At 40.7% G+C, this 22,529-nt stretch overlaps 1 long non-coding RNA gene across 1 annotated transcript; it reads right to left on the bottom strand.

The window, feature by feature from the left end:
* Window positions 1-152: 152 nt before the first annotated feature.
* Window positions 153-21,146, bottom strand: LOC138854809 (uncharacterized). The gene is made up of 3 exons (XR_011393978.1): window positions 21,088-21,146; window positions 20,217-20,524; window positions 153-1,367 (listed from the first exon to the last, which is right to left on the bottom strand). It is a non-coding gene; the product is annotated as an uncharacterized lncRNA (long non-coding RNA).
* Between the last annotated feature and the right edge of the window lie 1,383 nt (window positions 21,147-22,529).

Below are 22,529 nucleotides of genomic sequence, written 5' to 3' on the forward strand. Positions count from 1 at the left end.
ACATTAGATATAAAATATTAAAAGATATAAAACATTAGATATAAAACATTAGAAGGTATAAAACATTAGATATAAAACATTAGAAGATATAAAACATCAGAAGATATAAAACATTAGATATAAAACATTAGAAGGTATAAAACATTAGAAGGTATAAAACATTAGAAGGTATAAAACACTTGGCAGTATAAAATGGTTTAAAACAATATGGTTGGCAGTTTCAATAATTGCAAGAGGCAGTTTCATACATTTAGCAGGACAGTACTACCTAGGGTGACAGTAGCCTCAGGCTGATAGTGCCCCAGTGCTACCCAGGCTGATAGTGCCCCAGTGCTACCCAGGCTGATAGTGCCCCAGTGCTACCCAGGCTGAAAGCCCAAGTGCTACCCAGGCTGATAATAGCCCAAGTGCTACCCAGGCTGATAATAGCCCAAGTGCTACCCAGGCTGATAATAGCCCAAGTGCTACCCAGGCTGATAATAGCCCAAGTGCTACCCAGGCTGATAATAGCCCAAGTGCTACCCAGGCTGATAATAGCCCAAGTGCTACCCAGGCTGATAATAGCCCAAGTGCTACCCAGGCTGATAATAGCCCAAGTGCTACCCAGGCTGATAATAGCCCAAGTGCTACCCAGGCTGATAATAGCCCAAGTGCTACCCAGGCTGATAATAGCCCAAGTGCTACCCAGGCTGATAATAGCCCAAGTGCTACCCAGGCTGATAATAGCCCAAGCACTACCCAGGCTGATAGTGCCCCAGTGCTACCCAGGCTGATAGCCCAAGTTCTACCCAGGCTGATAATAGCCCAAGCACTACCCAGGCTGATAGTGCCCCAGTGCTACCCAGGCTGATAGCCCAAGTGCTACCCAGGTGTGAGCAGCACCCAGGTGTAGCACCTGGATATGAGCAGCACCCAGGTATAAACAGCCCAGGTATGAGCAGCACCCAGGTGTAGCACCCGGGTATGTGCAGCACCCAGGGGTAGCATCCTGGTATGAGCAGCACGCAGGTATGAGCAACACTCACACACAAACATGTTCCCAAAATATAAATCTTATAAACACCAGTTTTACATAAAATAAATATAACAGAAGGTAAAGTACACAGCAAGGAATACATGAAGAAATATTAACTTACTTCATGTTAGTTGTCTTGGTTTAACTAACTACTTGCCCAAAATAAGTGTTATGAGGTTACTGCTGAAATCATCCAGGGGTTGAGAAGTTCAAATATCTTGCTGAGGTTGAGAAGTTCAAATATCTTACTGGGGTTGTGAAGTTCAAATATCTTGCTGGGGTTGAGAAGTTCAAATATCTTACTGGGGTTGTGAAGTTCAAATATCTTGCTGGGGTTGTGAAGTTCAGATTTCTGGAATGATAAAATGCCCATTTCACTTGACTAATATGAAGCCTACCAAAAAGTAAATACTGGAAATACATAAGTAGCACAGGATTGTAGATGAATGGTTCAGAGAACCGACACAGTTGATAAATTAGACATGTGCAACTCTTGGGTTTACCTGGAGTTTACCTGGAGAGAGTTCCGGGGGTCAACGCCCCTGTGGCCCGGTCTGTGACCAGGCCTCTTGGTGGATCAGAGCCTGATCTACAAGGCTGTTACTGCTGGCTGCACGCAATCCAACGTACAAGCCACAGCCCGGCTGATCAGGTACCGACTTTGGGGGTATCTTTATTGAGGAAACGTTTCGTCACACAGTGGCTTCATCAGTCCATACAAAGGAGAAACGTGAAGAACAGGATGAGAATGAGGTAATCAGTCCCTCAACCTCGAGTCGATATGGTCAGTCCATCAATCTTGAATAGAATGCGGCATATGTGCGGAAAAGTAGCTTATAAACCGTAGGCAGGAGAGGTGCAGCAGTCGTAGGTGGTGTCACATTTGTACAATGTAGAAGTAGGTCGTGCCCAAGGGTTAGGTTGGGAAAAGGGTGGCAAAAGGTTGAAGTTCCTAAACCTGTACTCCCTGGAACGCAGGCGAGAGAGATGATTATATATGCCTGGAAAATCCTAGAGGGACTAGTACCGAACTTGTACACGAAAATCACTCACAACGAAAGCTAAAGACTCGGCAGACGATGCAACATCCCCCCAATGAAAAGCAGGGGTGTCACTAGCACGTTAAGAGACAATACAATAAGTGTCAGGGGCCCAAGACTGTTCAACTGCCTCCCAGTATACATAAGAGGGATTACCAATAGACCCCTGGCTGTCTTCAAGCAGGCACTGGACAAGCACCTAAAGTGGGTACCCGACCAGCTGGGCAGTGGCTCGTACGTTGGATTGCGTGCAGCCAGCAGTAACAGCCTGGTTGATCAGGCTCTGATCCACCATGAGGCCTGGTCACAGACCGGGCTGCAGGGGCGTTGACCCCCGGAACTCTCTCCAGGTAAACTCCAAGTAAGATTATACAGCGTGTGTGGGGGGGGGATGGAAGGTATTCAGTCAATTCAGGGAACTGGAGCACAGATACAATTCCTAGATCAAGAGCCCCTTACCAGCATCAAGGGGCTCCACCACAAACTAACATGCTCAATAGTCCATCAATATTGCTAACACCCTTACCATCATGATTCCTAACACACTCACCATCATGATTCCTAACACCCTCACCATCATGATTCCTAACACCTTCACCATCATGACTTAATTCACCATCACTACTATGGAGTGAATGATGATTCATGTATTTCTTCTTTTCTGGGTCACTGCCTCAGTGGGAAACAGCCGATGTTAAAAAAAAAAAAAAAAAAAAAAAAAGGGAATTTTAAATACAAAATACTGTATGAATTTTGAGGAAGGAGCAGCATATTACTCTAGTTACTAATTACTCTAGTTACTTCATCAAGTTTAAAGTCTATCTACTACATGAGGATTTAATTAAGTTTGCATGCAACCTGTTGACTGTCAAGAATACTTGACAACTGTCAGGGAGATTAAAATTTAACATTTATATACAACCCTCTTATATATAAAGTCCTTTCTAAAGTTTCTCTTTTATGCTTAAAGGAATATTTTTTTAATTTAATGTAAAAATTAATTATGTACCAAAAGAACCTTAGAAAACTTACCTAACCTTATAACAAGCACAATTTAGCAAGTTTACAATAATTTAATAAACAGTGAAACTTTTTTTTTGTTAGGTTCAGAATGATTGTGAAATTATTGAATATACAAATTTTTGCTTGCCTTATTCGGCAAGAAGAGCGTTGTTATTTAAGCCAAACTCGCAAGTTTTACCTATTCGGCACGACATACTTATATACACACACATACACGCATCTTCATAGGGAAGTGTGTAAGCCGTGCGTGTCTTAATTAAGAGGAGAGTAAAATGCGGGAAGTAAGGGGTTAGTAACCCCTTCTGTATACATTACTGAATTTAAGAAGAGAACTTTCGTTTTTCTTATTGGGGCACCACCCCGCCTTGGTGGGATACGACTGATTTGTTGAAAGAATACACACGCACACCGGCTATCTCCCACCGAGGCAAGATGACCCAAAAAAGAAACACTTTCACCGTCATTCACAGTATCACCGTTTTCGCAGAGGTGCACAGATAAGACAGTTCAGATGTCACTCCAAACGGCAAATATCCCAAACCTCTTAAACTGTAGGCATTGTATTTCCACCTCCAGGACTCAAGTTCAGCTAACCTTTTTCCCTGAATACCTTCACAAAATATTACCTTGCAACTCAGTGTACACATGAAATATAGCATCTGTTTCCACTACTCCACTATAGGGAAGATGAAAAATTTTGTACAACGATGTGAATATATAACCAGGTAGTCTGAGCTCTCTGACCCTTGTAGGTTTAGTGCTTCTTTTTTATTATAATTGATTATAATAAGCAGGTATTAAACCTCAGCAAACACTTCATAAACAAGTACTATATCTGGACCCCCAGATTACATCATCATCGGATTATGTAAAATTCGGATTAAGTAAAGTTTTTGCGTCAAAATATTGGCTCGGTTAACGACAAAACTCGATTAAAGTCATTCGTCCCAAATGTGTCCGTGGGGATTGAGAGGCTCGCCACTCCATGTACAGCGTGTGACGTTGTTTACAAGCCAGTGAGGACGATTCCACGCATACATGCGATAAATTTTGTATTATTCCATTGTTTTTAGTGCTTGCAACTGCTAAATAAGTCACCATGAACCTAAAGAAAGCTGCTAGTGCCAGCCCTGTGGTAAAGAGGGTGAGAAATACTATTGAATTCAAGAAAGAGATCATTGCAAAATATGAAAGTGGAGTGCATGTCTCCAAGTTGGCCAGGTTGTATAACAAACCCCATACAACCATCACTACTATCTTGGCCAAGAAAAAGGCAATCAAGGAAGCTGTTGTTGTAAAAGGTGGAAATATGCTCACAAAACAGAGATCACAAATACTCGAAGATGTGGAGAGATTGTTGTTGGTGTGGATCAACGAGAAACAATTATCAGGAGATAGTGTTTCGCAGTCAATTATATGTGAAAAGGCAAGGCAGTTGCATAATGATCTCACTAAGAAAATGCCTGAAACTAGTGCTGATATTGATGAATTTAAGGCCAGCAAAGGCTGGTTTGAGAGATTTAAGAATCATAGTGGCATACACAATGTGATATGGCATGGCGAGGCTGCCAGTTCTGACAAAAAAAAGCGGCTGAAAAATATGTGCAGGAATTTAAGGGGTACATAGAGGCTGAACAATTAAAACCCCAACAAGTGTTCAGTTGTGATGAAACAGGCCTGTTTTGGAAGAAAATGCCAAACAGGACCTACATTACTCAGGAGGAAAAGGCACTCCCAGGACACAGGCCTATAATAGACAGGCTTAATCTCATGTTTTGTAGTAATACTAGTGGGGATTGCAAAGTGAAGCCTTTACTCATGTATCACTCAGAAACTCCCAGTGTGTTCAAAAAAAAAACAGTGTCATCAAGACTAAATTGTGTGTGATGTTGAGAGTAAACAGTAAGGCATGGGTCATGAGGGACATATTCCATGATTGGTTCCATGATGTGTTTGGCCCCACTGAAAAATACCTCCTGGAAAATAAATTGGAACTCAAGTGTCTCCTGGTATTAGACAATGCTCCTGCTCATCCTCCAGACTTGGAAGAGCAAATGGTGCCAGAGTTTAGTTTCATCAGTCAAGTCTTTGCCTCCTAACACCACTCCTCTCCTCCAGCCCATGGACCAGCAGGTCATTTCAAATTTCAAAAAACTGTACACCAAAGCAGTGCTTCAAAAGTGCTTTGAAGTGACCTCAGATACTGAACTGACCCTAAGAGAGTTCTGGAAAGATCATTTCAGTATCCTCAGTTGCACAAACCTTATAGGTAAGGCTTGGGAGGGAATGACTTGCAGGACTTTGAACTCTGCTTGGAGAAAATTGTGGCCAGAATGTGTACAAGAGGGGGATTTTGAAGGTTTGGGGCTGACCCTGAGAAGCCTATGCCAGTTGTGGAATCTATTATGGCATTGGGGAAGTCCATGGGGATGGAGGTTAGTGCCAAGAATGTGGAAGAGTTTGTGGAAGATGACGAAGAGCTAACCACTGTAGAGATGCAAGAGCTTGAGGTGCAACACCAACAGACCACAGCTCAGGAATTTCCTTCAGAGGAGGAGGAAGAGAGATGGAGGAAGTTGCCTTATTCAAAGATTAAGGACATTTGTGCAAAGTGGATTGAAGTGCAAACCTTCATGGATGAACATCACCCTGACACAGATGTTGCAGGGCATGCTGGCAACATCGACAATAACTATGTTGTGTCTCATTTTAGGGAAATCTTAGAGAGACGCCAGAAACGGAGTTCTCTGGACAGATTCTGTGTAGGAAAATGTATATTTTAACATCATTGCTTTGGTCTTTTTGTTCTATAATAATTGTAACGGCTATTTCTCTACGTACCCCTTATGAATGTACGTATCGATCCTGATATCAACCTCTTATTGGACAGCACACATAGTCCAAACAGTAATTGCCATTACTACACTGCTAGTCAGGTTAATACCCTTCTCAGTGTCAGCAAGAACATTACAGTCTTCAACTACAATGTTAGATCATTGAGTAAACACTATGATGACCTCATTGCACTACTTAAGTCTCTAAATGCTACTATAACTTTCATTATACTTACTGAAACCTGGCTCAGACAAGATCTGTAACCATACCTGGTTACACAGCCATACATAACTGTAGGCCCGACCAATCAGGAGGAGGCACTGCCATCTATTACTCTGATGAACCAGAATGTGTGAAATCAACTAATGTACGGGATGAAAACAGTGAATATATAATAGCTAAATACACATCAAGAGCACTTAAGAAACCTATAGCAGTTGGTGCAGTCTACAGACTACCATACTCAAACACTAACACTTTTAGCAATAACCTTAGAAACATGAGTCAGAGTTGAATAAACACCATCTGATGCTAGCAGATTTCAACATCAACCATATCCAAGCAACCAACCCTCCAGTAGTTGATTTCACAAATGCTACGAACAACAGCTTATTGGTACCCCCTATAGCAAAGCCAACAAGAATCTCTGACACTAGTGCCTCGTTACTCAACCATATCTGGACCAACACAATATCCCCACTACAAGCAGGTATAATCACAGATAACACCACAGACCACTATCCTACCTTTCTCATAACCAACTTATCTAAACTGCCTCAAGAAACAAGAAAGATCTCATTTCGCCTGCATGACGAGACATCGATAAACAACCTAAAACTAGCACTAGGTGCCATTGATTGGCAAAGAGAGCTAAATGACAGTAATAATATGGATAAAGATACCAATTTTTTTTTACATAAAACCCTAAACCTCTACAAACATTGCCCAGTCAAAATGAAACAAGTCACAGAAAAGAGGCTAAACAGCCCATGGCCAACTAGAAGTATCCTCAAATCTATTAATAAAAAACACCAAACTGAAAAGCAGTTCAGATTAGGCTTAATTACTAAAGAATTTACTAAAAGATACACATCAATACTCGCAAAACTAATACATAAATCAAAGCAAATGTATTATGAAAATAGATTTAGTGAAATGAAAGGTGACATGAAAAGTACCTGGCAAACCCTCTCCAAAATTTTGGGCTCAAGAAAATCGACTGGAATTAGAGAGATAGACTTAACTAAACCAGATGAACCTCACGTGCAACCCATAGACACGGCAGACAAATTTAATGTCTTCTTCTCTACCATAGGATCAAAGCTAGCGAGCCAAATTCCTAGCTCAAATACCCTTCCGAGCGAGTACCTCACTGGCAACTATCCAAATAGTACTCTATTTCTAGCTCCAACTAATCCCACTGAAGTCTCACTCATCATTAAATCATTAAAAAACAAATCAGGTGATCTAGATAACTTGCCACCATTCATATATAAAAAAGCTGCACCATTATTGCAACAATGTTTAACAAATCTATAGCTTCCTCAACCTTCCCATCCATACTCAAGACAGCAAGGGTCACTCCGATCCACAAAGGTGGAGATCCAACTGGTTTGAACAATTACAGACCCATATCAAACTTGCCTATACTATCCAAGATATTTGAAAAAATAATACACAAGCAACTTTACTCCTAACTTACATCCAACAACATACTTAACCCATGCCAGTTTGGACTTAGATCAAAAAAAAAAAGCACGAATGATGCTATTATACAAATGCTTGACCTAATATATACAGCTCTCGATAAGAATGAATATCCCCTGGGGCTCTTTATCGACCTAAGAAAAGCATTTGACACAGCTGACAACAATCTCTTGCACCTCAAACTATCATTATGGCATAAGAGGACATTCTCTAGACTACCTAAAATTCTATCTTAATGACAGACACCAGTATGTGCATGCAAATGGAGTCAACTCCGCTATCCAACCTGTAGCTGTAGGAGTACCCCAAGGTAGTGTCCTAGGCCCACTCTTTCTCATCTACATCAATGATCTCCCCAATGCATCCCAACTCCTTACACCAGTTCTATTCGCAGATGACACTACATATGTCTACTCCCATTCAGACCAAGCTGTGCTTGAAAACACTGTAAACAATGAACTGCTAAAGATATATGCTTGGATGCTGACCAACAAACTCACACTTAACATAGAAAAAACTTACTTCATGCTGTTTGGCAACAGAGCCTCAAATATTCAACTCAACATACTGTTAAATGGTTTCCCTATATCAAGACACACAGAGGGCAAATTTCTAGGTCTTCTCCTTGACTATAATCTTAAATTTCAGTCCCACACCCATCACATAGCCAAGAAAATTTCCAAATCAGTAGGAATCCTTTCCAAGATACGCTACTATGCATCACAAACAACTCTCCTTACCTTGTACCACTCTCTAATATATCCTTACCTCACTTATGGTATTTGTGCCTGGGGCTCAACCACAGCCAACCACCTTAGACCCTTAATAATCCAACAAAAAGCTGCTGTGCAGGTGAAAACACTAAACCTACTCACAATACAAAACATTCATACTTATTACTGCACCTATTACATACATAGAACACTTAACTCTGATATTAACCCTCCCCTCAAACATCTCCTTGCCAACCTCAACAGAACACATGACCATAACACAAGGCACAGATCACTCTTTGATGTTCCTCGTGTCCATCTCACGCTATGCAAAAACTCAATGCACATAAAAGGCCCTAAAATCTGGAATTCATTACCTGTAAATATAAAAGAAACACTACCTGTTTATAAATTCAAGTCTCTTCTCAAAGATCACTTACTCACCCAAAACCAAATAAATACTGAATAACTGAACCTTATAAATTGTATATTTTAAACGTTTCTCATAATTATATCACATAAATGTTAAACCTAAGACCCAATCTAACTTCATTATTTTTTAAATACATTACCTAACAGAATACTCCATTCTACTGAATGTACAGCAATGCATGCAACCATATGTAATACTCATTTGTAATACTCATTTGTGCTTTATTGTTATCTGTTTACAATAATGTTTTATCACTGATTACATCATTGCTTAGTTAATTTTAAGTTAATTTTAAGCCTGCCCGTAATGCTATGCATACAAGTGGCTTTGGCATGCTGCTCTTACCTGTATTTTCTTGTACCTCTGTATGTATGTTCAAATTATTAAATAAATAAAATAATAAATAAATAAATAACCAGCTCCTGTGCTAGACAGCACACCCCACCACTTTTCAAGACAACTTGCTTAATATACAACACATACACTCTTATTATTGTGCCTACTACATATACAGAACTTTAAACTCCACTCTAAACCCTCCCCTAAAACTACTCCTCAACAGTTACAACAGAATGCACAGTCACAATACAAGGCATAAGGCCCTTTTCAACATCCCTCGAGTAAAACTCTCACTATGCAAGAACGCTGTGCACATAAAAGGCCCAAAGATATGGAAATCGCTACTGGAACAAGCCAAGGATCCCCAGACAACTTATAAATTTAGGACTCTGCTAAAAAATCATCTTATCTCACAATATTAACTAAATCAACCAAACATTTATCATTGACCTCCTGGCTTTTAATTCTGCCATTCCATAGAATATTACCACCTGCGCCCACAGGATGGGTATGGGGTGCATAATAAACATATTAAACTTAAACTGCACCATTTCTTGTAAATTAGATTTTGTACTAAGTATACATAAGATTTATGAAGTCCAAATAAGATTGTAAAACAGCTAACCACTATTGTGTGTTTAGTTTTAAATAATAATTACTATGTACTATTATCTTATCTAGTTTTAATTAGTTACTATGTATTAGGATTAGTTTGCCTGAAATGCCTCGGCATGATAGTGGCTATCTTTGTACTTTGCAAATCAAAATTGTAATTACACACTGTAACCTTTACAAAGAAATAAAATTATTATTATTATTATTATTATGTCATGTGAAAAAATTATTTTGTTTAATACTTTTGGGTGTCTGGAACAGATTAACTGGATTTCCATTATTTCTTATGGGGAAATTAATTCAGATTATGACAGATTCAGTTTAAGACACTCTCTGGAATAGATTAATGTCATAATCCGAGAGTCCACTGTAAATTTAAATTTAGTAACAAAAAAATCTTGTAAGTCAAATCTGATTTACTCCTGTCAAAGGGAGAGTTCCTTAATGCTAGTGAAGGGCTCTTGATTCAAGGAACTGAATCAAGAGTCCATTGCAATAGATCATTACCTCCCATTGTATGCCACCTACTGGTTTACTATAAAAAAAATAGTAACCCCCATGGCAAAGCTCTCGCTTTACACGGAGGGCCCAAGTTCGATTCCCGGCAGGGTAGAAACATTGACATGTTTTCTTACACCTGTTGTCCTGTTCACCTACCAGCAAGTAGGTACCTGGGTGTTAGTCGACTGGTGTGGGTCGCATCCTGAGGAGACAAAATTGAGGACCACAATGGAAATAAGACAGTCCTCGAAGATGCACTGCCTTTCTTGGGTTATCCTGGGTGGCTAACCATCTAGGGTTAAAAATCTGAACGAAATCTTATCTTAACAATTGTAAATGACCTCACGAGGCAATAACTGGTAGGCTTAATATATGTATTAGGTTATAGCCTACTGGCAACAAATTAATTTTTTAATACTAATAATGTCAATAATACTAATAAAAATACTAGTACAGTGGACCCCCGCCTTTCGGTAGCCACAACTTTCGTGAAATCCGACTTTCAGCAATTTTTTTCGGCAAAATATAGCCTCACGGTTCATGACTGACCTTGTGATTCGGCAAACATCTGGTATGCGTCCGAACACCATCCCAGCATCAACGCGCACACAAAGCCAGACTTCCGCGCCATTCACACTCTGTGGCAATGTTTATCAGAGTGACCATCACCCCAAGGGTTCATATGATACATTTCATAATAATCCATTGTTTTTTTTGTGCTTGCAACTGCTAAAGAAGTCACCATGGGCCCAAAGAAAGCTAATGCCAGCCCTTTGGTAAAGAAATTGAGGAACACAACTGAATTAAAGAAAGAAAGAAATTGAAAAATATGAAAGTGGAGTGCATGTTTCACAGCTTGTGTGGATGCATGGCAAACACCATTCAACCATCACTTCGATCATGGCGAAGGTAAAGGAAATCAAGGAAGCTGTTGTTGCAAAAGGGGTAGACATGCTGACAAAAAAGAGATTTCAAATCCTCGAAGAAGTGGAGAGGATACTGTCGGTGTGGATTACCCAAAAACAGTTAGCAGGAGATAGTGTTATGCAGTCAATAATTTGTGAAAAGGTAAGGCAGTTGCATGATGATCTCGTAAAAAGAATGCCTGCAACAAGTGCTGTTTGTGATTTTAAGGCCAGCAAAGGCTAGTTTGAGAGATTTAAGAAGCATAGTGGCATACACGGTGTGGTAAGGCATGGCGAGGCTGCCAGTTCTGACAAAAAAGCGGCTGAAAAATATTTTCAGGAATTAAAGGAGTACAGAGACTGAACAAAACAGGCCCATTTTGGAAGAAAATGCCAAAGAGGACTACATCACGAAGGAGGAAACAGCATTGCCAGGACACAAGCCTATGAAAGACAGGCTAGCTCTCATGTTTTCTAGTAGTGCTAGTGGGGATTGCAAAGTAAAGCCTTTACTGGTGTATCACTCTGAAAATCCCAGTGTTTTCAAAAAAACCGGGTCACCAAGGCTAATTTGAGGGATGTGGAAGGCTAACAGTAAGGTATGGGTCACGAGGGACATTTTCCTCGATTGGTTCAATGAAGTGTTTGGCCCCAGTGTGAAGAAATACCTCCTGGAAAATAAATTGGAACTCAAGTGCCTCCTGGTAATGGACAATGCTCCATTTCATCCTCCAGACTTTGAAGAGCAAATGGTGCAGGAGTTTCGTTTCATCACAGTGAAGTTTTTGCTCCCTAATACCACTCTCCTCTCCTCCAGCCCATGGACCAGGAGGTCATTTCAAACTTCGAAAAAATGTACACCAAAGCATTGTTTGAAAAGTGCTGTGAAGTGACCTTAGACACTGAATTGACCCTAAGAGTTTTCCGGAAAGATCACTTCAATATCCTCCACTGCATAAACCTTTCGGGTAAGGCTTGGGAGGGAGTGACTTGCAGGACTTTGAACTCTGCTTGGAGAAAATTGTGACCTGAATGTGTACAAGAAGGATTTTGAAAGGTTCGAGGTTCCTGACCAGCCGGGCTGTGGCTCGTACGTTGGTTTGCGTGCAGCCAGCAGTAACAGCCTGGTTGATCAGGCTCTGATCCACCAGGAGGCCTGGTCACAGACCGGGCCGTGGGGGCGTTGACCCCCGGAACTCTCTCCAGGTAAACTCCAGGTAACCCTGAGGAGCCTATGCCAGTTGTGGAAAGTATTGTGGCACTGGAGAATTCCATAGGGTTGGATGTGCGTTTCGAGGATGTGGAAGAGTTGATGGAGGACCACGATGAAGAGCTAACCACTACAGAACTGCAAGAGCTTCATTTGCAACACCAACAGACCACAGCTCAGGAATTTTCTTCAGAGGAGGAATACAGATGGAGGAAGCTGCCTTCTTCAAAGATTAAGGACATTTGTGCAAAGTGGATTGAAGTGCAAACCCTTATGGATGAACTTCACCCTGACAAAGCTGTTGCAAGCTGTGTTGGCAACATGTACAATGACAATGTTGTGTCCCATTTTAGGGATGTTTCAAAGACACGCCAGAAACAGAGCTCTCTGGACAGATATTTTGAGCAACAGGGGTCCAGTGACAAGCTGGTCGCAGTGCCATTAAAAAACAAAGTGAAGTAACCCTGGAAAAGGACTTGGTACCTGAAGTCTTTATGGAAGGGGATTCCCCTTCCAAACAATAGTGTACCTTCTTCCTCTCCCTTCCTCCCATCTTCCATCCACCCAGAAGTGGTAAGTGTAATATTTTATATATGTGTACTTGATTTCTCATTGTTTTCTGTATGTAAATCTATTTAATTTGAAAAAATGTATTTTTAATATTTTTGGGTGTCTGGAACAGGTTAATTGGATTTTCATTCTTTATCGGGAAAATGGTTTCGCCATTCATGAATTTCAACTTTCAGCAGACTCTCTGGAACGAATTAATCATGAAATTCGAGGGTCCACTGTACTAATTACAATATTACTAATCAGAAAAGTAATATTCTTACTATTACTATTACATATTATACCTATTATATAAAGAAGTGTCAAACCTAAGAAATATATATAAAAATTTTAAAGATTAGCAATGAGAATATTATTAATATTTCATATACATACAGTGGACCCCGGACTTACGATGTCCTCAATGTAATGTATGTTAAAACCGACTTATGATGCTTGTCAACATAAAAATTTGACCCCAACATGCATTGAAAAACTTGCATCATTCATCCCGTAGCGTCCACACGTCTGTCTGGCCTAAACGCCTCAGCTGAGCTTGTGTGACATTGTTTACAAGCCGGGGCAGACACGGTTACACGGTTAGTGCTTGTAACTGCCAAAAAGGCCACCATGGGCCCAAAGAAAGCTTCTAGTGCCAACCCCTGTGGTAAAAAGGGTGAGAAATACTAACAGGGTGAGAAATACTATCGTACCACGGTCAGCTGTACTACTCGAAGATGTGGAGAGACTGTTATTGGTGTGGCTTATCGAGAATACAATTAACCCCAGAGGGTTAGCCACCCAGGATAATGCAAGAAAGTCAGTGTGTCATCGAGGACTAACTTATTTCCATTGGGGTCCTTAATCTTGTCCCCCAGGATGCTACCAACACCAGTCGATTAACACCCAGGTGAACAAGAAAAGATGCCTGGAACTAGTGCTCATATTGGCGAATTTAAGGCCAGCAAAGGTTGGTCTGAGAGATTTAAGAATCGTAGTGGCATACACAGTGTGATAAGGCCTGTTCTGGAAGAAAATCCCAAACAGGACCTACATTACTCAGGAGGAAAAGGCACTCCCAGGACAGTCATCACTACATTATCGATAACCTGGAGTTTACCTGGAGAGAGTTTCGGGGGTCAACGCCCCCGCGGCCCGGTCTGTGACCAGGCCTCCTGGTGGATCAGCGCCTGATCAACCAGGCTGTTGCTGCTGGCTGCACGCAAACCAACGTACGAGCCACAGCCCGGCTGATCAGGAACTGACTTTAGGTGCTTGTCCAGTGCCAGCTTGAAGACTGCCAGGGGTCTGTTGGTAATCCCCCTTATGTGTGCTGGGAGGCAGTTGAACAGTCTCGGGCCCCTGACACTTATTGTATGGTCTCTTAATGTGCTAGTGACACCCCTGCTTTTCATTGGGGGGATGGTGCATCGTCTGCCAAGTCTTTTGCTTTCGTAGTGAGTGATTTTCGTGTGCAAGTTCGGTACTAGTCCCCCTAGGATTTTCCAGGTGTATATAATCATGTATCTCTCCCTCCTGCGTTCCAGGGAATACAGGTTTAGAAACCTCAAGCGCTCCCAGTAATTGAGGTGTTTTATCTCCGTTATGCGCGCCGTGAAAGTTCTCTGTACATTTTCTAGGTCGGCAATTTCACCTGCCTTGAAAGGTGCTGTTAGAGTGCAGCAATATTCCAGCCTAGATAGAACAAGTGACCTGAAGAGTGTCATCATGGGCTTGGCCTCCCTAGTTTTGAAGGTTCTCATTATCCATCCTGTCATTTTTCTAGCAGATGCGATTGATACAATGTTATGGTCCTTGAAGGTGAGATCCTCCGACATAATCACTCCCAGGTCTTTGACGTTGGTGTTTCGCTCTATTTTGTGGCCAGAATTTGTTTTGTACTCTGATGAAGATTTAATTTCCTCATGTTTACCATATCTGAGTAATTGAAATTTCTCATCGTTGAACTTCATATTGTTTTCTGCAGCCCACTGAAAGATTTGGTTGATGTCCGCCTGGAGCCTTGCAGTGTCTGCAATGGAAGACACTGTCATGCAGATTCGGGTGTCATCTGCAAAGGAAGACACGGTGCTGTGGGTGACATCCTTGTCTATGTCGGATATGAGGATGAGGAACAAGATGGGAGCTAGTACTGTGCCTTGTGGAACAGAGCTTTTCACCATAGCTGCCTCGGACTTTACTCTGTTGACGACTACTCTCTGTGTTCTGTTAGTGAGGAAATTATAGATCCATCGACCGACTTTTCCTGTTATTCCTTTAGCACGCATTTTGTGCGCTATTACACCATGGTCACACTTGTCGAAGGCTTTTGCAAAGTCTGTATATATTACATCTGCATTCTTTTTGTCTTCTAGTGCATTTAGGACCTTGTCGTAGTGATCCAATAGTTGAGACAGACAGGAGCGACCTGTTCTAAACCCATGTTGCCCTGGGTTGTGTAACTGATGGGTTTCTAGATGGGTGGTGATCTTGCTTCTTAGGACCCTTTCAAAGATTTTTATGATATGGGATGTTAGTGCTATTGGTCTGTAGTTCTTTGCTGTTGCTTTACTGCCCCCTTTGTGGAGTGGGGCTATGTCTGTTGTTTTTAGTAACTGAGGGACGACCCCCGTTTCCATGCTCCCTCTCCATAGGATGGAAAAGGCTCGTGATAGGGGCTTCTTGCAGTTCTTGATGAACACAGAGTTCCACGAGTCTGGCCCTGGGGCAGAGTGCATGGGCATGTCATTTATCGCCTGTTCAAAGTCATTTGGCGTCAGGATAACATCGGATAGGCTTGTGTTAATCAAATTTTGTGGCTCTCTCATAAAAAATTCATTTTGATCTTCGACTCTCAGTCTGGTTAGCGGATTGCTAAAAACTGAGTCATATTGGGACTTGAGTAGCTCACTCATTTCCTTGCTGTCATCTGTGTAGGACCCATCTTGTTTAAGTAGGGGCCCAATACTGGACGTTGTTCTCGATTTTGATTTGGCATAGGAGAAGAAATACTTTGGGTTTCTTTCGATTTCATTTATGGCTTTTAGTTCTTCCCGTGATTCCTGACTCTTAAAGGATTCTTTTAGCTTAAGTTCGATGCTTGCTATTTCTCTGACCAGTGTCTCCCTACGCATTTCAGATATATTGACCTCTTTTAGCCGCTCTGTTATTCTTTTCCGTCGCCTGTAAAGGGAGCGCCTGTCTCTTTCTATTTTACATCTACTCCTCCTTTTTCTTAGAGGAATAAGCCTTGTGCATACATCGAGTGCCACCGAGTTAATCTGTTCTAGGCATAAGTTGGGGTCTGTGTTGCTTAGTATATCTTCCCAGCTTATATCGGTGTCATTTATTCTTCATTTAGTACACTAGTACAAGCACAATATATATTGTGCATGTATCCTCCTTTTGTGTTCAGGAAAATGTATATTTCATGTGGTAAAATTGTTTTTTCATACTTTTGGCTGTCTTGAATGGATTAATTTGATTTCCTTCATTTCTTATGGGGATAATTAATTCGACTTACGATCATTTCGTCTTACAATGTGCTCTCAGGAACTGATTAATATTGCAAGTCGGGGTCCACCGTATAACAATTTTATATTTTAATGGAATGTACTACAAACACCATTGATGGATTGGGTTTAAAGCCTATCTACTACATGGTCATGATTTAATGGGTTTAAAGCCTATCTACTATACAAAGGTTATAATTTATTTATTGGGTTTAAAGCCTATCTACTACACAAAGGTCATGATTTATTGGGTTTAAAGCCTATCTACTACACAAAGGTTATAATTTATTTATTGGGTTTAAAGCCTATCTACTACACAAAGGTTATAATTTATTTATTGGGTTTAAAGCCTATCTACTACACAAAGGGCATGATTTATTTATTGGGTTTAAAGCCTATCTACTACACAAATGTCATGATTTATTGGGTTTAAAGCCTATCTACTACACAAAGGTCATGATTTATTGGGTTTAAAGCCTATCTACTACACAAAGGTTATAATTTATTTATTGGGTTTAAAGCCTATCTACTACACAAAGGGCATGATTTATTGGGTTTAAAGCCTATCTACTACACAAAGGTCATGATTTATTTATTGGGTTTAAAGCCTATCTACTACACAAAGGTCATGATTTATTTATTGGGTTTAAAGCCTACTACACAAAGGTCACTAATAATTTATTGGGTTTAAAGCCTACTACACAAAGGTCACTAATAATTTATTGGGTTTAAAGCCTATCTACTAATCAAGTAATGATTTATTGGGTTTAAAGCCTACTACTACACGAAGGTCATGAGTGATTTCCCGAGTTAAAAGCTTATTACACGAAGGTCATGATTGATTTATTGGGTTTAAAGCCTATCTACTACACACAGGTCATGAGTGATTTCCCGAGTTAAAAGCTTATTACAAGGTTATGATGGATTTATTGGGTTTAAAGCCTATCTACTACACGAAGGTCATGATTTATTGGGTTTAAAGCCTATCTACTACACAAAGGTCACGAGTGATTTCCCGAGTTAAAAGCTTATTACACGGTTATGATGGATTTATTGGGCTTAAAGCCTATCTACTACACGAAGGTCATGATTTATTGGGTTTAAAGCCTATCTACTGCACAAAGGTCATAATTTATTGGACTTGAAGCCTATCTACTTCACGAACGTCATGATTTGCTGGGTTTAATAATCAAAAAGGACTAAACTCACTAGGGCATTGGGTTAAAAGCCTTTTTACTACACGGTCATTAAGGCTGCATGTAACCTATGCACCACCCCAATGGAAATAAGTCACTCAGTCTGACTTTTTTGGGTTATCCTAGGTTCTCTACACCTATGCTGCTATGTATGATAATTCTATGTAACTGTATTTGTGTATACCTGAATAAACTTACTTAACTTACTTACCTGTCAATATTAAACAAAGTCCAGTACTATTGAACAGATGTTCAGCTTTAAATCATCTCAAAATTACTAAGAAGTTCCTAAATCAATTTTTAAAAATTATAATCATAACTAATAACTAAACCCAACGGGTCATACATAACCATAAAGCGGTAAACCTACAAGGGTCATACATTATAACCATAAAGAAGCGCTAAACCTACAAGGGTAATATAACCATAAATAAGCGCTAAACCTACAAGGGTCATACACCGTTAGGATCTCAAAGGGTCAACACCCCTCCCCCCCCCCCAAAAAAAAAAAAAAAAGCTTTTGGAAAATATGATCTTGCATCAACTTAAAACATGGCAACTGCAACAAATTATAATATCAACTTTAAATCAGTTTAAAAAAATAAACACTAAAATCAGTAATTACAAAAAACCTACATATACTATGACATTTAAATCTTAGTTTACTAGAACAATTCAACAAGGCATCCACCATATTCACGTATCCATGGCAACAAAGTCCATATATAAAACGCTGGATAATAAATTAATACTTCAGCGAATAATAATTTCAATTAAAATTTATAGTAGTGATATAAGTGGTAGATTTGGAGCAACCTTACCTTAATAAAAACCAAATAAAACATTTATAATGTAGAAATATCCCAGAATAAGTGAGAAAATATTTTGTATACTGAATCTCTCAATGCACACATACAGAGAACAAGTATATATATACACATTGATATGCTATATACACATATTTCAAGTTTACATCAATCCCCACAACCCCTGGGGAATGGAATATATCCCCCGCAGACCCCGAGGAATGGAATATATCCCCCGTAGAGCCTGGGAAATGGAATATATCCCCCATAGCCCCTGGGGAGTGGAATTATCTCCCATAGCCTGGGGAATGGAATATATTCATTACTGGGAATGGTGGCTCAGATTCATTGGTTTAAGATCCTCCCACCGTGGCCATGGTCCAGAAAATTTAAATGGTAAAGTCAAGATCCTCCCACCGTGGCCATGGTCCAGAAAATTTAAATGGTAAAGTGACAAGTTACAACCGATCATAAACGATCACTTGTAAGGGGTAAAATGACAAATTACAACTTAACACTTAACAATTAGTGGTAATGACAAAGTTACAACCAATTACTTATAACTAGTAGTGACATACCAATTATTAGAGGTAAAGTGGCAAGTTACAACCACTTATGTAAGTGGTACGTGACAAATGACAACCACTTAAGTAGACATAAGTTACCATATTTTACAAAATTATTACTTCAGATATATTTACTTGATATAACCATGTAAAAGCATTATTTAATGTAAACGACCAGTAATTTTGAAGAAATGAGGATAAAATTCTTACCCGAGTGCGCACCCCCCCCCCCCTCCCGGCCACTTTCTCCCGTGCATGACTGAGGCGCCAGTTTTCGCGGGCTCCCGCACCACCACCAGTCACGTAGGAGCCGCTGAAGTGATTGGCTGATCGACAGTGACGTATGTTTGGCCAAGTGACGTCACGATTACTGACTGGCTGCTGGGTCTTGGCGCTCGAACCCGTGACGTCATAGGTTAACTCGAGACTAATTGGCTGCTGCTTCCCGCCAATTTTGTATTTGGCTGTGGCCAGGACATTTTGATGAGCTCTTGATCCAAGGATTTGGAGCACCCCCCCAATAAAAGCAATTATATGTAGAAATAGTCCAGAAATGAGAAAATATTTTATATATATTCTGAACCTCAATGTATATACACCGAGTATATGTACATATATAAACATTTCAAGTGTATATACACACTTGACCCACGCGTGGTTAAGTTTTGAAACTCATTAATCATTTGGGGGGCTGAGTGACCTGGCTTTGCGCTTCCTAGAGCGGATTTCACACATTGGCGCCAAGAACGCGAGTTAATGGCGCCAACTGAGCGCACATGCTGTGCCGTGGCATTTACGGTAAAGCGCTAAACACGTAGGGGGGTCATACAGTGCCTGGGGAATGGAAGTCACTACTGGAAATAGTGGTTCAGATTCCTTGGATCAAGATCCTGCCCATCAAGGTGCAATACTAAATTACCACTTAATTGGTGGTGACAAATTACAAGACCATAAACGACCACTTATAAGTGATATTAGTGAAGTGGCAAGTTACAACCATAAACGACAAAGTGGTAAAACGACATACGTTACTACCCACCACTTACAATTTGTAGACAATTTACCATTTAGTGCTAGTGACAACTTATATAAGTGGTACATGACAATTTACAACCACTTAAGTGGTGACATTAAAAGTTACTTACCATATTTTGCAGTATTACTATTTCAGATATACACACACTTTATATTACCATGTAAAAACTAAGTAAATGACAAGTAATTGAGGAGAAATATGGGAAAAATTCTTACCAGAGGAGCGCGCGCCCTCACGCCATCTCCCGCGCATGACTTGAGGCAGGGCTCCCGCGCCACCACCACTGTGACTAGTAGTCTCTGTGCGCTTTGATTGGCTCGTCAAGTGACGTCACGACTGGTGATTGGCTGCTGGGTTTTGGCGCTCGAACCCGTGACGTCATAGGTTAAATCTAGGCTGTAATTGGCTTCTGTTTTCCGCCAACTTAGTAACTCTCGTTTTCATTGGCTGTGGCCAGAGCGGTGACATGCATACACCTGGCAGGTGATGGACTCTTGATCCAAGGATTTGGAGCAATCTCCCCCTAATAAAAATAAATATATTTATGTAGAAATAGCCTAGAATAGGAAATATTTTATATGATTAATATCTTAATGGTCCTAACATGTTTTATAAACATTGGCGCTAATTTATCAGCGCACATTACTGCGCCACTAGAAGAAGTGTTACAGGGGCGTTACTCTAAACCACTTAAGTGATAGTGACAACTTACCACTTACAAGTGACATAAGTTAAACTTTCCTCTTGTATGTGGTAAAGTGACAAGTTACAACTCACAAGTGGTGGTGACAATTTACACTAAACGACCTCTTGTTAATGTTTCAGCCCATCATAAACCAGCACTTATAAGTGGTAGTGACGTAATAAATGGTGACAAGTGCAAGTTACATAAGTGACCATATAATATAGTTAGCACTTACCATATCAAGTTAGCTGCTGAACTTAGTTTCAACAAATTTATTCAACAAAAACCAATAATTGCACAGTTACTTTAAAAGATATATATACTGTTTATATGACCATGTAAAAGCATTAGTTAATGAAAACAACCAGTAATTTAGGCGATATAAAGGAAAAAATGCTTACCAGAGGAGCGAGCACCCTCACGTCATCTTCTCCCGCGCATGACTGAGGCGCAAGTTTACGCACCACCACCAGACTGTGACATAGGAGCCTCTGAGCACTTTCATTGGCTGGTCAACCATGATGTATACATCCTCAACAGTGACGTCACAACTCTTGATTGGCTACTGGGTTTTGGCCGTCGAGTCTGTGACGTCATAGGTTAAATCATGGCTTTAATTGGCTGCTGCTTCCCGCCAACCTAGCAATTTTCGTTTTGTTTAGCAGTGGCTCTTGATCCAAGGATTCAGAGCAACATTTACCTAATTAAAAATGAATGTATACATTCGTAGTGTACTTTAATCCCTTATCTGAGTTATAAGGAATTCTTCCCCTAGAGCGGGCTCAGCGCGAACGAAAAAATTTGGTCGAAAAATTCACAAATTGAGTTAATCTTATAGAAAAATAGCTTAAGGGGGAACTACAGAGGTATGAGAAACTTCCTGCAGGATAATGAGAACCTTCAAAACTAGGGAGGCCAAGCCCATGATGACACTCTTCAGGTCACTTGTTCTATCTAGGCTGGAATATTGCTGCACACTAACAGCACCTTTCAAGGCAGGTGAAATTGCTGACCTAGAAAATGTACTGAGAACCTTCACGGCGCGCATAACGGAGATAAAACACCTCAATTACTGGGAGCGCTTGAGGCTCCTGAACCTGTATTCCCTGGAATGCAGGCGGGAGATACATGATTATATACACCTGGAAAATCCTAGAGGGACTAGTACCGAACTTGCACACGAAAATCACTCACTACGAAAGCAAAAGTCTTGGCAGACGATGCAACATCCCCCCAATGAAAGCAGGGGTGTCACTAGCACGTTAAGAGACCATACAATAAGTGTCAGGGGCCCGAGACTGTTCAACTGCATACATAAGGGGGATTACCATAAGGGGGATTACCAACAGACCCCTGGCAGTCTTCAAGCTGGCACTGGACAAGCACCTAAAGTTGGTTCCTGACCAGCCGGGCTGTGGCTCGTACGTTGGTTTGCGTGCAGCCAGCAGCAACAGCCTGGTTGATCAGGCTCTGATCCACCAGGAGGCCTGGTCACAGACCGGGCAGCGGGGGCGTTGACCCCCAGAACTCTCTCCAGGTAAACTCCAGGTAAGACACAGGTGCAACATCTGGGTATCTTTATTGTAGACGTTTCGCCATCCAGTGGCTTTATCAATACAAATTCAGTGGGACAGAGAGCTGGTAGGAAAGTCAGTAAACGAAATGATGGAATATGTAACAACAAAATGCAAGGAGGCAGAGGAAAGGTTTGTTCCCAAGGGCAACAGATATAATGGGAAGACCAAAGTAAATCCTTTGTTTACCCGAAGGTGTAGGGAGGCAACTACTAAGTGCATCAGAGAATGGAAAAGGTACAGAAGGCAAAGGACCCAGTAAAATAAGG

This window comes from Cherax quadricarinatus, chromosome 71 (assembly GCF_038502225.1).
Source record: "Cherax quadricarinatus isolate ZL_2023a chromosome 71, ASM3850222v1, whole genome shotgun sequence".
Classification (NCBI taxonomy): domain Eukaryota; kingdom Metazoa; phylum Arthropoda; class Malacostraca; order Decapoda; family Parastacidae; genus Cherax; species Cherax quadricarinatus.